This window comes from Drosophila eugracilis, unplaced genomic scaffold (assembly GCF_018153835.1).
Source record: "Drosophila eugracilis isolate 14026-0451.02 unplaced genomic scaffold, ASM1815383v1 contig_2167, whole genome shotgun sequence".
Taxonomy (NCBI): domain Eukaryota; kingdom Metazoa; phylum Arthropoda; class Insecta; order Diptera; family Drosophilidae; genus Drosophila; species Drosophila eugracilis.
The window spans coordinates 1,622,908-1,635,372 of NW_024573052.1; the positions used below are offsets into that span (position 1 = coordinate 1,622,908).

The window sequence follows — 12,465 nt, forward strand, 5'->3', positions numbered from 1 at the left end:
ACTTGGCCAAAAGCAATGATTCACGACCCCCAACAAAAAATCAAACCGCTAATAATAATGATGATGATGATGTTCATGGTGTTTATGATGATGATGCGCCGGACGTTGACTCCGCCGCTCTGCCAATGACTCTACCGCCTATGACTCGCCGGCAATATTAGAAGTTCGCAACGATCCGCTGCCGATTCCATCGAATCGAATCCAAGCTGATAAGCCCGGTTCAGTGATCGCTGCACGCGGCAAAACAACAAACCGAAAGCTAAATTTAGTATCTCGTGCACACAAGCGGTCTCTTCTTATCAGGCTCTCTTTCTCCGGAAAGAGAGAGAGAGAGTGAGAGAGAGAGAAAGCCGGAATCGCAGAGAAAAAGAAGAAGAACAAGCCTTGCCAAATTATCGGTGGCCCTTTTATCGGGTGCTGTTGCTGCTGCCCAACTTTCTCCATCTTCCTGTCTCCTGTCCCAAGCCAATGACAATCGAGAGGAGGAGCTCACACCCCCACACACCCTCTCGCTCTATCACTCCTTCGCAGCGTAGCTATCAATCATTCCCCCCGATTCCTTTCGCCCCTGCACACTGTCAAATGACTAGGGAAAATTTTAATGAAAAGCATGCCTCTCCTCGTCGCGAGAAAGGAACAAGGAACAACGTCAAATCCAAACAATATTAAAAAAGGGAACTAGAAGATATTACTGAAGAGTCCCCCCCCTTTCCCCCCTCCCCCCCACTTTCCAATCCAAAACCAACCAAGTTACCCACCCACCCACTTCCATTCCATTCCATTCCACCACTTATCAAAGCCAGCATCGTTATAGAAATTTTTAAACATGTTTGAACTACACACACGCACACACACTCGCACACACACACTTAGCCAGCCAGCAGACATCCTTCTTGCTCTCTTATTTGAGTAACTCTATTCATCATTTCGTCCTTTGGCGACACGAGAAGGCGGGGGGGGAGGTCCTCCTCCTCCTCCTGGAAGAGCTAACCAGAAGCGGCGAAAAAGAAATTTCCAGAAGTGAAAACTGCTTACAAAGATTTCTGCTACATCTGCACTGTCTCCTCCTCCACCTCCTCCTGCCGCTTTCCTTTTAATACTCGCACACACTTTTAAGACACCCACACACACACACACACACACACACACACACACATACACAGACACAGACAGACTAAAAGGGAAAGGAGCTTGAAGGAAGAAAAGCGGCAAAACTGCCTCGCATGTAAGTACAAAATTCTAAAAAAGGCGAACAAAAAAATAAAAATATTAATCCTTAGCTTAAACATTTGCCAACGTCGACTCCGCCATCTTCTTGTCGCTTGTCGCTGTCTTCGTCCTTGTTCTTCCCACCTACCGAATACCGCCCAGTCAGCCAGCCACCCACCCAAACGTCTTTGCCTCTCCCCCCTCTCTCTCCCCCCACCTTTGTGGCACACACATCCCACATCCCGCACATGGCACATCGCGCCGCGGCACCAGCCTCTAATACAGCAATCCTCTATTTACTACTATTTCACATTTTTGCTGCCTCCCGAAACAGCACCACCCCCTCTTCGTATTCGGGGCGCCCCCCCCTTATTATTGATTGTGTTATTATTATGCCAAGGCAGCGAAGTCGACTGCGATCGTCGATGCTTTTGTGATTTAAGCGCAAGGAGCGGGGGACCTTAAGGGGGGGGCGGCGCCCCAAATGAAAAATGTAATGTACCAAAAAAAAGAGAAGCGCCAGTAACTACAGCACAGACTAGTTCCCCCCAAAACCCCTAGAAGTACACACAGCTGCCATCAGGGACGTGGGAAACTCTAACTTAAGGGGGTTTTCCCTATAAAGATAGTTTTTTTTAAACTATAACTAAGTGAAAGGTAGCTGCGGCTAGCAAAGATTAGTTTAACTACCCTTTTTTCCTTCCAAGACACAGCCCTTCCCGCGCCCCTGGCAGCTTCTAATCCACCCAAGGAGCTTCTCAGAAAAAAAAAAGATGCCGCATCGTCGGCAGCGACTGCGGCAGAATCTCGACTGCGTACTTGCTGTTTCTTCCTCTGCTTCCTCTGTGCTTTGGCTTCGTATCGTTTTTTATTCAAATTCATAATCGCAAAATTTTTATATTCTACTTATGCTCAAAAGACGCGCATGTATTGCTCCTTGCCTCTTCTTCGCTCTTTCTCTGAGTGTGTGTGTGTGTGTCGCTGAGGGGGTGTGGGGTTGGGTAAGGCTGTCGACTAGTGCTTGGCTTTGTGCCGGGCCTACAATACAACCCCAACCCCAACCCCAACTGCCCCTTGTCTCGAACCTCCCCCACTGTAATCGGAAACTTTCCTCTTTCTTTACATTTTTCATCTTTTTACTTTTTCCCATTTTTTCCTTGTGCTTTCATTTTGCTTGTGCCAAAAAATACAACAACAACAGAGGCCCAGAGAGGGGGCGGAAGGGGGGGGCAGAGGTTGAGAACGGAATGAATGAATAATAAAAACGAAGCACTCGATGGCGTAGAATTTGAATAGAAGCTTAGTTTTTCGCTTATACAACAAAAACTTTCTTTTTTCGGGGTTGTTTCCAATTTTTTTCTACTTTGCGCGACGAGTGGGGCCTGCAGGGGAAGGGAGAGTGGGGGGGAGCGGTTTTCTGCTGGTGGTAGGCGGCGGCGGTTTGGGGGTGGCAGCAGCGTTCAACGTGGAAGACATCGACATCGAAGCTGTGTGCACAGCACAGCACAGCCTTTTCAGTAGAAGAGCGAAAGGAAAGCGTTTTGTAAAAGGGAAACGCTCACACACACACACACACACAGCTACAGCTACACACACACACACACACACACACATACACATAAAGCATAGACGCAAGACGGCAGAAGAAAAACTGAAAAGTTTATAATTACTTATTTTTTGATGAATTGGGTAAATATTAAAAAAGGAGCGCACAAAAAGAAAACCGAACTGAACCGAACCGAACATAGCTAAATTCAACTTAACTGAACCGAACCGAACCGAAGGGGTGGGCGGTGGGGGGTGGGTTGAAGGAAGGGAAGGGGAGCGGGGGGGTTAAAACTTGGAGCGACAGGCAGCCAAAAAGGTACAAGCGAGTGCTTAAAAAGAAATACGACTACATTAAAAATTATCGATCGATTTCTTTTCTTTTTTTTTTGTTCTGGGAATGGAAATTTATTGGAAAGTAGCAAGAGCAGGCGGAGAAGGGGGAGGGTGGTTAAGGAGGAGCAGCAACTGTAGAGGGATTTAGAGCGATTTTGAAACCCCATCAACGTCTAGTCGCTGTTGGATTAGGGCCCCTGCAACGTCCCCTCAGGGAAATGCAACTGCCGAAGGCTGCTCCCTCCTCAGACTGGAAACTTAATTACTTTAACGGCCGCCAATTTGGGATGTGGGCGTGGCCGGGTCTCGAGCTTCATTTGCGCAATTAATTTATTAAATAATTCAATCGGCTGTTTGGCTGTTTGGCTGCTTGTCTTTTTCCCACCCACCTTCTGGCCACCAAGGAAGCCTCGCCACCAGACATCCTTATTAACTTTCATTGAATTTAAATTCAGACTTTCCCTCCTCCCCTCTCTTACCTATCCCTTTTGACTGATTTAATCGAGCCCAGAATGTTGCCAACCAACTAGTCATATTTCATTTTGGGCTAAAACTGTTTAGGAAAACAGCGGCACTAAGTATTACGACTCTCTGCTGGCTGCTCCAAGGCAGCAATCCCATCAAAGCAACGCCTCTCGAGTGGCCCATCACCGCTGCACATCTCTTAAGGCAAGCGCTAAGCTAAAGTTTCTCAACTATGAGGCTGGTGGGGAAAATGCCAGCGCTCACATTATCAAAGGCCGCCTTCATCCTTCATCATACATCTCAGACCCACCTCACTGGCGTCGCCCCAAACGACCAGAGTAACCGACTCTATACCTTCTTCTTCTCTACCCAGCTTCCCAGCTCAGAACTCGGCTTTCTTAGCGCCGGAAAATCTGCGGAATTTATAAAATTTTCATAGTTACAACTTTCTTTATGTGTGGAGTGCGGGGGCGGCAGGACGGGGCTGGGCAGGGCAGGGCAGAGCATCAAGTTAATGTGCAGTCAAGCCGAGCGCCATCATCTTCTTCTATTTTGCAGTTTAGTTTCAAATACATACTCCGCCGCCCCCTTTTCTCCTTTCCTTTCTTTCGTTTTCCTTTCTGTTTTTTCTATTTTTGTGCCTGCTTTCTCTCTCTCTCTCCCTCTATCTCTATCTCTATCTCCCCGTCTTCTATGCAGTAAACTTTTCATTATTATTATTATTTTTGGTTGCCGTCGCTCTCTATTTTTGCTCGTGCATATTTGGGGCGCCCTAGAGGGAGGCGCCTCTCATTACGTTGTTGTTAAGTCGGTGAAGGAAAATGAAGCCCCCCCCTCCTCACTCTCCTCTTCTCCTCTTCTCCTTTGCACAGAACCTCAAGCGACCTGATGCCAACCGCCCGCCCGCCCCGCTGCCAAAAAAAAAAAACCCCAATCTCCGCTTTCTGAAGACAAACAGACGCAAACTTTTGCAGCAGTGGGCGGCTATGGCGGTGGGTGGTAGAGGGTAGAGGGTAACGAATAGAGGGTTGAGGGGTGCAAGGGCAAGTACGGGGGCCCCAGACGAAGGAGCACAAGAGAACGAAAAGGAAAACCCGAAAAAGAAAATGTTCGCGCGAGAAATGTTAAAAAATATTTTTATAGCTCCGCGAACGTTAGAATAGTGTTTGCCAGGCAAGGGCCAAGGGCGGGGGGATTTCGGCTTTCTCGCTCGCTCGCTCGCTCTCTCTCTATCTCCCCAGCCATAAGCCCCCTTACCACTCCCCACCCCTCTAGGCAACTTCAGCCTGCTTCTGGCCTTGTTGTTGTTGCTAGTCAAATGGGGTGTTGATTGAACGGTTGCGCACCCTACTACGAGACACCCTACTACCAAACCACCAGCAGCAGCAGCAGCAGCTCCCCATTTTATTTATTTTATTCGTTTTTTTTTTCGCCTTGTTTTGCGTTTAGACACAAATTTTACAGCCCTGCCAGGGGAGCCAAGTTGGCAAAAGTATTACTTCAACGTACATATAGAAAAAGATTGGCAATGTGCGGTAACTAAGCGGGGACCTTGCCGCTTGCCGCTTCCCTGCTCTCTGCAGCTGAGATTTCCCCTAAATGAAAATGATGTATTCGCATGGCATGTCACGCCAGAGACAGACAGAGCTGCAAATTTCGATTTTGGGATGAAGAAAGTTTAGGTTTCTCCAAGAACAGATAACCTCAAAAAAGTCATAGTTAAAAGTGAAAATTCAAAAGAATTTCTATTCTTTTTAATAAGCAGCGAGCAGGTCGGGTCATGGAGATTGTTGGACTTTCTGCGAATTTCACTACTTGATTTTAGTCTGCCAGCTAAGCTAAAGCTAATATTTGTGAAAGGCAGCCAGCCAGCCAGCCAGCCAGCTAGCCGATAAGACGAATGAAGAAACATTCAGCGGGGTCATTAGAAGAGGGATAACCCCATGGCCTTGACTTCAGATGCAGTCGCAATCACAAACAGTTAGATATGCCAAAAGCAAGGTTGTGTTATCTAATCTAATAATAGGCTGAAAGTATGGGGGCTTACCTGAGGGGATTACCAGGGGATTGTGGACCAAATCTCCTCCTGCTCCTCCTCCGTCTAGCTCTTCCTCCATTTAGCTCCTCCATTCAGCTCTTTTCTGCATCCGCTGCGGGGATTTTCCTGCAAGGATAAATCGAACAAATTGCATTTGTAATAAATTCAGGCGGGCCATCCATATTGTCTATGCCAAAGTCAGTTAGGGCCGCAATTGGGTTTTTGTCTAAATACCAAAAACGGCAAATGGTAGCCAGAAGCCAAAAAGAAAGCAAACAAAAAGGAAATCTACTGAAATGAATTGCATACATGCGAGCGAGCGGGCTAGCGGGCTGCCCTCGTCCTGCAAACTAAATGCGACTTATAAAAAATAATAAATACATAAATTACTTGCAAAAAGCGAGCAAAATGGCCAAAATTAAGCCAACAAAGCGGCACGAATCGACCGAATGGACGGGTTAGCTTCAACTCTGACTATGATTCGATTTGTTCTTACCTCGGTATAGTCTGGTTGGAGAACTCAGAGAAGTCGTTGAACGACCCCAGATTACAGGGTAGGCAAATGAAATTAAAACAGTAACAACAACAACAACAACAACCAGTGCAAATTATAGTTAGCATCAGTTTTGGCTGTTGGCCAGGACCTCCTAAGCCCCCTCCCTTTCTCTCTCTCTCTCTCCCCCCTTTCTTCCCTTTCTTCTGTTTCAACGTTTGTTTGGCTGCACTGCGGCAGCCGTGTTACACATCGCGTATACGTGATACGTGTTCCCGAAGCGCTTGAAATTTATTCGCTTGTTACGTTTCCCCTTCTCGTCACACCACCCTCCTTCCTCCTTCTCCTCTACACCATGAAAACCTTAACCCATTGTTGTCAATGTCATTGTTGTTGCTGCTGCTACTCCTGCTCCTCCTGCTGGTTGCCCCGGTCCGCTGTTTTGATGCATATTATCCACTTTTTTTTCCGCCTCACACAAAGTTAGAAATACTCTCCGGCCGAAATCTCATTTCGACTTTATTGTGGCCAAACTGCTGATTATTTTGCCGGAAAAACACGATTATGACTTTTTACAGAAAATTGCAATATTTTTTATAGGTTTTTCACTCTAACTTTGTCGAAAGAAGTCGCACAGCTAAAGGAATGACATTTTAGTGCAGCTAAAGATCAAAACTAACTTTCCCTATCATTAGTTTTGTGATTTTGTGAAAGTTAATTTTTGACAAAATTTGGATTTTTTTGTAAGGGGTAACGTCATCAAAATTTTCAAAATTTAGCTAAATTTTTACGTTTCAAGGTGGGTAAGCAGTTTTGTTGGCAATCAAATTACGAACTCAACGAGGTATTACATTCTATATTCCGACCATTATTGGCTGAGTTATGAGAGGAATACTATCAATGTTAAGTATAAATCGGGATAAAATAAATTTTGCATTTTCGATAAGGGGTAACATCATGATTTTTCCGAAAAATGTTCAAAATTTGACATTTTAAAGTGTGAATGCAGTTCGAATGGAATTTCAATTACGATTCCAACGATATATGACATTCCATGTTCCGACTTTGTTTGACTTTGCTGTGAGATTAAATCTGAGAGAAAATATTCTGATTTTAAGGCAAGAATCAGGATTATGACTTTTAACACAAAATGGCTATATTTTGTATCGGAATTATACCTATAACTCAGTCAAAACAAGGCTCAGATCTAAAGTAAAGACAGTTTTGAGCAGCTAACGACCGACACAAACTTTCCTCATCATTCCTTTGATGATTTTTGGGATTTAAAATTTTTGCAAAATTTTTAATTTTCTGTAAGGGGTAACATCATCAAAATTTGCAAAATATGGCTAAATTTTTACGTTTCAAGGTGGGTAAGCAGTTTTGTTGGAAATCAAATTACGAGCTCATCGAGATATGACATTCCATATTCCGACCACTATTGGCTTAGTTATAGACATAATCCTGACACTGCTAAGAGAAAATCGGAACTAACAAAATTCCGCATTTTCTGTAAGGGGTAACATCATCAAAATTTGTGAAAAATTTGAAAATTTCTACCTTTCAAGGTGGGGACACAGCTCTATTGGAAATCAAAAATCAAACTCAATGATATATGGCATTCTATATTAGGACCATTATTGGATTAGTTATAAGCAAAAATACCGCCATTGTAGGGTGAAAATAAGCAGAAACCAAACTTTCCATTTGTGATAAAGGGCAACGTCAGCAAAACTAACAAAAAACCGGAAAGATGTGACATTTCAAACTAAGAATGCAGTTTTCATGAAAATCAAATTTCAAGCAAAGATTTTTGAAATATTTTTGGCTTTGATATGGACAAAGTAATGATCCCTTTTTGGCTCAAAAATGCAGATAGACTAAATTTTGAATCTGCTTGCGAAATGTCTCAGCTTTTCGTTCCGCTTGTTTTTTTCTGGACACGGCGGAATTCCCTTGATAAAATCCAGGAATGAATTCAATTCGATGGAATTGATTAATTTTTTCAATTAAAGTAAAGCCAAAAATATATATTTATATTATGATTGCCCCATTGTGATCCGAAACGAGAGTCCGGGGAAGGGTATTGCGCCTGCCAATGAGTGCGGAGTCCCGGATATTGTTTGCTTTTTTGTCTACGCCGCACCGTGCACACTGTACACCATATATGGTGTGTGTGTGTTTGTTGTTTTTTTTCGTCAAAATTATTAGTAATTTTTTCTACTTGGCTGCTTCTACTTTAATGGTAGTGGCATGAGGCGGGCAGTGAAGGCAGGATAGGGGCGTGGCAGGCGAGCCCGTCGGCAGCATTTTAAATATAATTATAATATAATTTGGCGCGGTATTTTTCGCTTTTCCTTCCCCCTTACCAGCTAGCCAGCTAGCCACCTAGCCACCTAGCCACCTCTTACCCCCTTGCCAGCCACCTCTTACCCACTTACCCCTCCGCATTATGTGATCCTTGTGAATGAGTGAGAATGTGTGTGAGAGTGTGTTGGTGTGTCTATTCTTTTTTTTTCTTCCTTATTCCCAGCACAACATATATCTACTATATGTGGCTTTCGGCAGGCGGAACAGGCGGTGGAGCGACGGGGCGGGGTCGCTGCATTGTTAATGCAATTTCGCTTTTGTTGTCGCTTTTTGTTTTTTTCCTTATTTTTATTTTCATTTTTTTCTTGTTTTTTGTTTTTGCTTTTGTATTAAAATAATTATACATTTTTTTCCACTCATTTCGTTCGTTTGCATTTGTATCTGTATCCGCGTATTGCTTTGTTATAACCCACTATCTGTGTGTGTGTGTGTATGAGTGTGTGTGTGTGTGTGTCTGGTACATGTGTGTAAATTGTAGAAAGTCAGTTTTGATAGTTTTTTGCTATTGTTTGAAAGCCGCTGCCATTTCTCATTTTGCATTTTAAATGTTGTTGCATCTTTCTGCGGCGCATTTGAGCTTGTAATTTCATGCAAAGTTTAGCAGGTTTTTGGAGAGAGGCAGGGCGGCGGGTACTGATTAATGCATCCCATAACCCAACCTAAGAGACGGACATAGAGGGCTTTATTGCATTTCCATGTTCCTTCCACATCGTATGCACTTCGAGTCGAGCAGCCAAAGTTTTTCAATAAAAAATCAAACACATGAGCGCGGCCAGTAAAGTGAAAAGTGTGGAAAATATATAAATTATCCTACGGAACGGCGGCGATAATTGTTATTGACAATGCTATTGAGTCAGCAGCAGCAGCAGCAGCAGCAGTCACCGTTATTAACTGGTTCTTATGCTTAGCAAGACTAAGCCTTGGCAGTAAACAGTCTCAGACTTGCAACAGGTGCCGTGACCTAGAGAAAACCAAGCCACCCACCCAGTCTTGGCAGCTCAAGGACGTTGCGTGGCCACCGCGAAGGAGTTTGCCGACAAAAAGCAAAGGCCAAAGGAGGAGGACAAGAGGAGTAGGAGGAGGACAGACACCCTCGCACAGACCGACAGACAATGCGAGCACGAACGCGGACTCGGACAATCGAGGGGGATGGATGTGGGTGGGTGGAGAATTGTGGATGGTTTGTTAGCTGATGGGGAAGGGGAAGAAAGAGAATCAAGACCAAGAAACAGGCCAAGACCCAGACCAGACCAGACCAGGACCAAGACCAAGACCAGGCATTGAAATTAAAATCCACACTGTCCGTGCCGACTCTCAAGTGTTTGTCGTTTCCCCGGTCTCGTGGCCGTTGTTTTTTGCTCCTCTGCTCCAGCTGAAGCTCTGCTGCTACTGCCGCCATGGACTTTTAACTTCCGGCTTCTCGTTCCTTCACACCTCCTTCTTTGCCACCTCCAACTCCACCCACATACCATCCTTGGTGGCCTTGCCTGGCAACCGAGCCGAGTTGAGCTGGCTCGAGACTTGACCTTGCAGCAGCAGTAGCACCAGCACCAGCAGCAGCTGCCATCTTGGGAGGCAGACTGGATGGGAGTCTGTCTACCTGTCTGTCTGACAAACACACGCGTCTCACCTCGGTGTGTTTGTGTGTCTGTGTGTGTGTGTGTGTGCGGGTGAGCAGTGATAATCCGCATAAAATTACAGAAGCAGAGCCAAGGACGCAGGACGACAGACAAGGAAGGGGGGAAGGGCAGGCAGTGCCCAACACACGCACGCTGCCGGGACAAGGCGACGACAACGACAAAGGCGAAAGTAAGGCCAAGGTCGTTTCACACCCACATCCACACCCACTCACACACCCACACACACATGGCAATTGACCAAGCAAGTGAAGTCGTCTGTTGTTGTTGTTGCCCCTGTCGTCGTGGCATGTGACTCACTTTCACTTCGTCCTGCCAAAAAAAAAAAAAACAGAAGATAAAGGAAAAGGCGAGCAACTTCATCCCTCCCCCCCGGCACCCCCACCAGCACCCTAGCTAGCCGAACCAGCGCACAAATGAACGTCCTGTCTGTGTCTCTCTTTGCCTGCGTGTGTGTGTGTGTGTGTGTGTGTGTGTCACCCAGTCAAGAGCATATGTGATGCCCGAAAAAAAGAACCCGACACACACTCACACTCGTATCCTGGTCGTCCTCCTGCCACTTGTCGTCTTGCCTTGGCTTCGCCAGCTCTCCTTAGCCCCCCCCACCCTTTCTCCCTACATGACCATGTGTGTGTGTGTGTGTATGTGTGTGGCAGTATGTTCCTTAAGTTTTTATGGCTTGCTGACTACTACTTCCGGTATCCGGCAAACGGCGTGTCCGGGGTCCGGGCTGCGGGCTCCCGGCCAGGCAATGAATACATTAACACACTCACCCAAACACACATACACACACACACACAAACACACAGACAGACAGACAAATAGATAGACAGACAGACAGGCTGGCTGTCAGACAGACGGGACGAAAGCGGGGTGGCCAGGACAGACAACGTCTTGTGCCGTGTCCTTGACGTCCGGCATCAAAATACACATGCGGACCTCCGTCTCCATTCCTCTGGCACTCACACTCTTACATCCAGACAGAACAAGCCCAGCCAATCCTCAGCCACGCCCCATGCCCGCCTTCAGTTGCGATTGTTGCGCGCCTGGGGGTATGCAACAAGTTGCCCAGCTCAACTCGGGCCCAAATCAACAAATTATCACACATTGCCTGTCTGCCACTCTCGACTCTCCTCCACCTCCTCCACTTCGATAATATGGAAATTTTCATCATTTTCTACCCCGAATGGAAAGCGTCGCCCATTTGGCCACAAACACAGACAAGTTCTTGTCGCACTACGCACAACACACACCCCACACCACACACACACACACACACATGCTGTAGCTAAAGCTGAAGGACAAGGACAAGCCGGCAGCAGACAATGTTGACAAGCAAACAAAACAGAAAGTAAGTGAAAATAAATGGAAATAGAGATGGAAATGGGAAAAGTCGAATTCAAAACTGAATTCAAGTCCGAAACTGAATGTCTGAATCCAAATCTAAACCGAGACTCGACCAGCATGTGTGGTGTCATATCACCCTTGACCCCTGTCGCCTCCACCTCCTGCTTTTACCAGTTTAAGTGGAAGGGACCAACGGGATAGGGCACAGAACAGGACACAAGCGGATGGGATAGGACAGACCAAAACCAGACAACCAACCAACCAACCAGTTAACCAGTCGAGCAGTCATGAGCGCTATCACTTACTGGGTCGTCAAGTCAGACGGGTTCCCTAGCCATGTCTCGCAAGATTTCCACACATACGTTGTGCGTTGTCCTTGTGGGGGTTGGGTTCGTCGTGTGTTGTTGGGATTTGGAGTTGGGCAATTCCAGTTTGTGAGATTCCGATTCTGGTTTTGGGCAGGGCAGGGCAAGAAAGGGGTTGCAAGGTCAGAGGTTAGGCAAAGGGTTATCCTCATTTACATGGCCCACTGCTCGTGAGCATTGCGGACAGCTTGATTTGCATTTGCCGGCAAATGGGATATGTGTTTCCAGAAGTGGGTCAGAGGTTAGGGGTCAGCCCACAACACTTACACACACCATCCCCGATCCCGGATAATGGGTTATAAAATGCCGATTATTTTGTCGCTTTCGAATCGCTCACTTTTGGGACAAAAACAACAACTCCATTGGTGGGCCAGTCAGGGGCACGGGGCAGAGGTTAAGTATGCTGTTCAAGAGGTTAAGGGGTCGCATGTGAGTGTTGACTTGTGGCTTATGCCAAGTCAGGGGTCAGGGTACAGGGTTCAAGCGTACGTCCTTGATTAGTGGTGAAAGTAGTAGTCCGCCCAGTGGGCGTTAGAGGGTGGCTTGTCACGAAGAAAGGAAGGCCAATTAGTTACGTTTAAGCAAAATGGCGACTCTTGCTGAGTGAAAGATTTCCCTTAGACTAAACTTAAAGCCTTCGCTTCTAGAGTGACCCTGAAC

At 46.1% G+C, this 12,465-nt stretch overlaps 2 protein-coding genes across 2 annotated transcripts in view; one reads left to right on the plus strand and one right to left on the minus strand.

Moving 5' to 3' along the window:
- LOC108102435 (mucin-5AC) overlaps window positions 1–12,465 on the minus strand; it is a 73,930-nt gene that overhangs the window by 26,759 nt on the left and 34,706 nt on the right. Inside the window, exon 3 of the mRNA XM_017207412.2 lies at window positions 5,603–5,719. The gene's annotated coding sequence lies outside the window, so the exon portion shown is untranslated. The remainder of the gene's footprint in view (window positions 1–5,602; window positions 5,720–12,465) is intronic.
- LOC108102436 (broad-complex core protein) overlaps window positions 1–12,465 on the plus strand; it is a 94,529-nt gene that overhangs the window by 6,911 nt on the left and 75,153 nt on the right. The gene's annotated exons all lie outside the window — the stretch shown is intronic.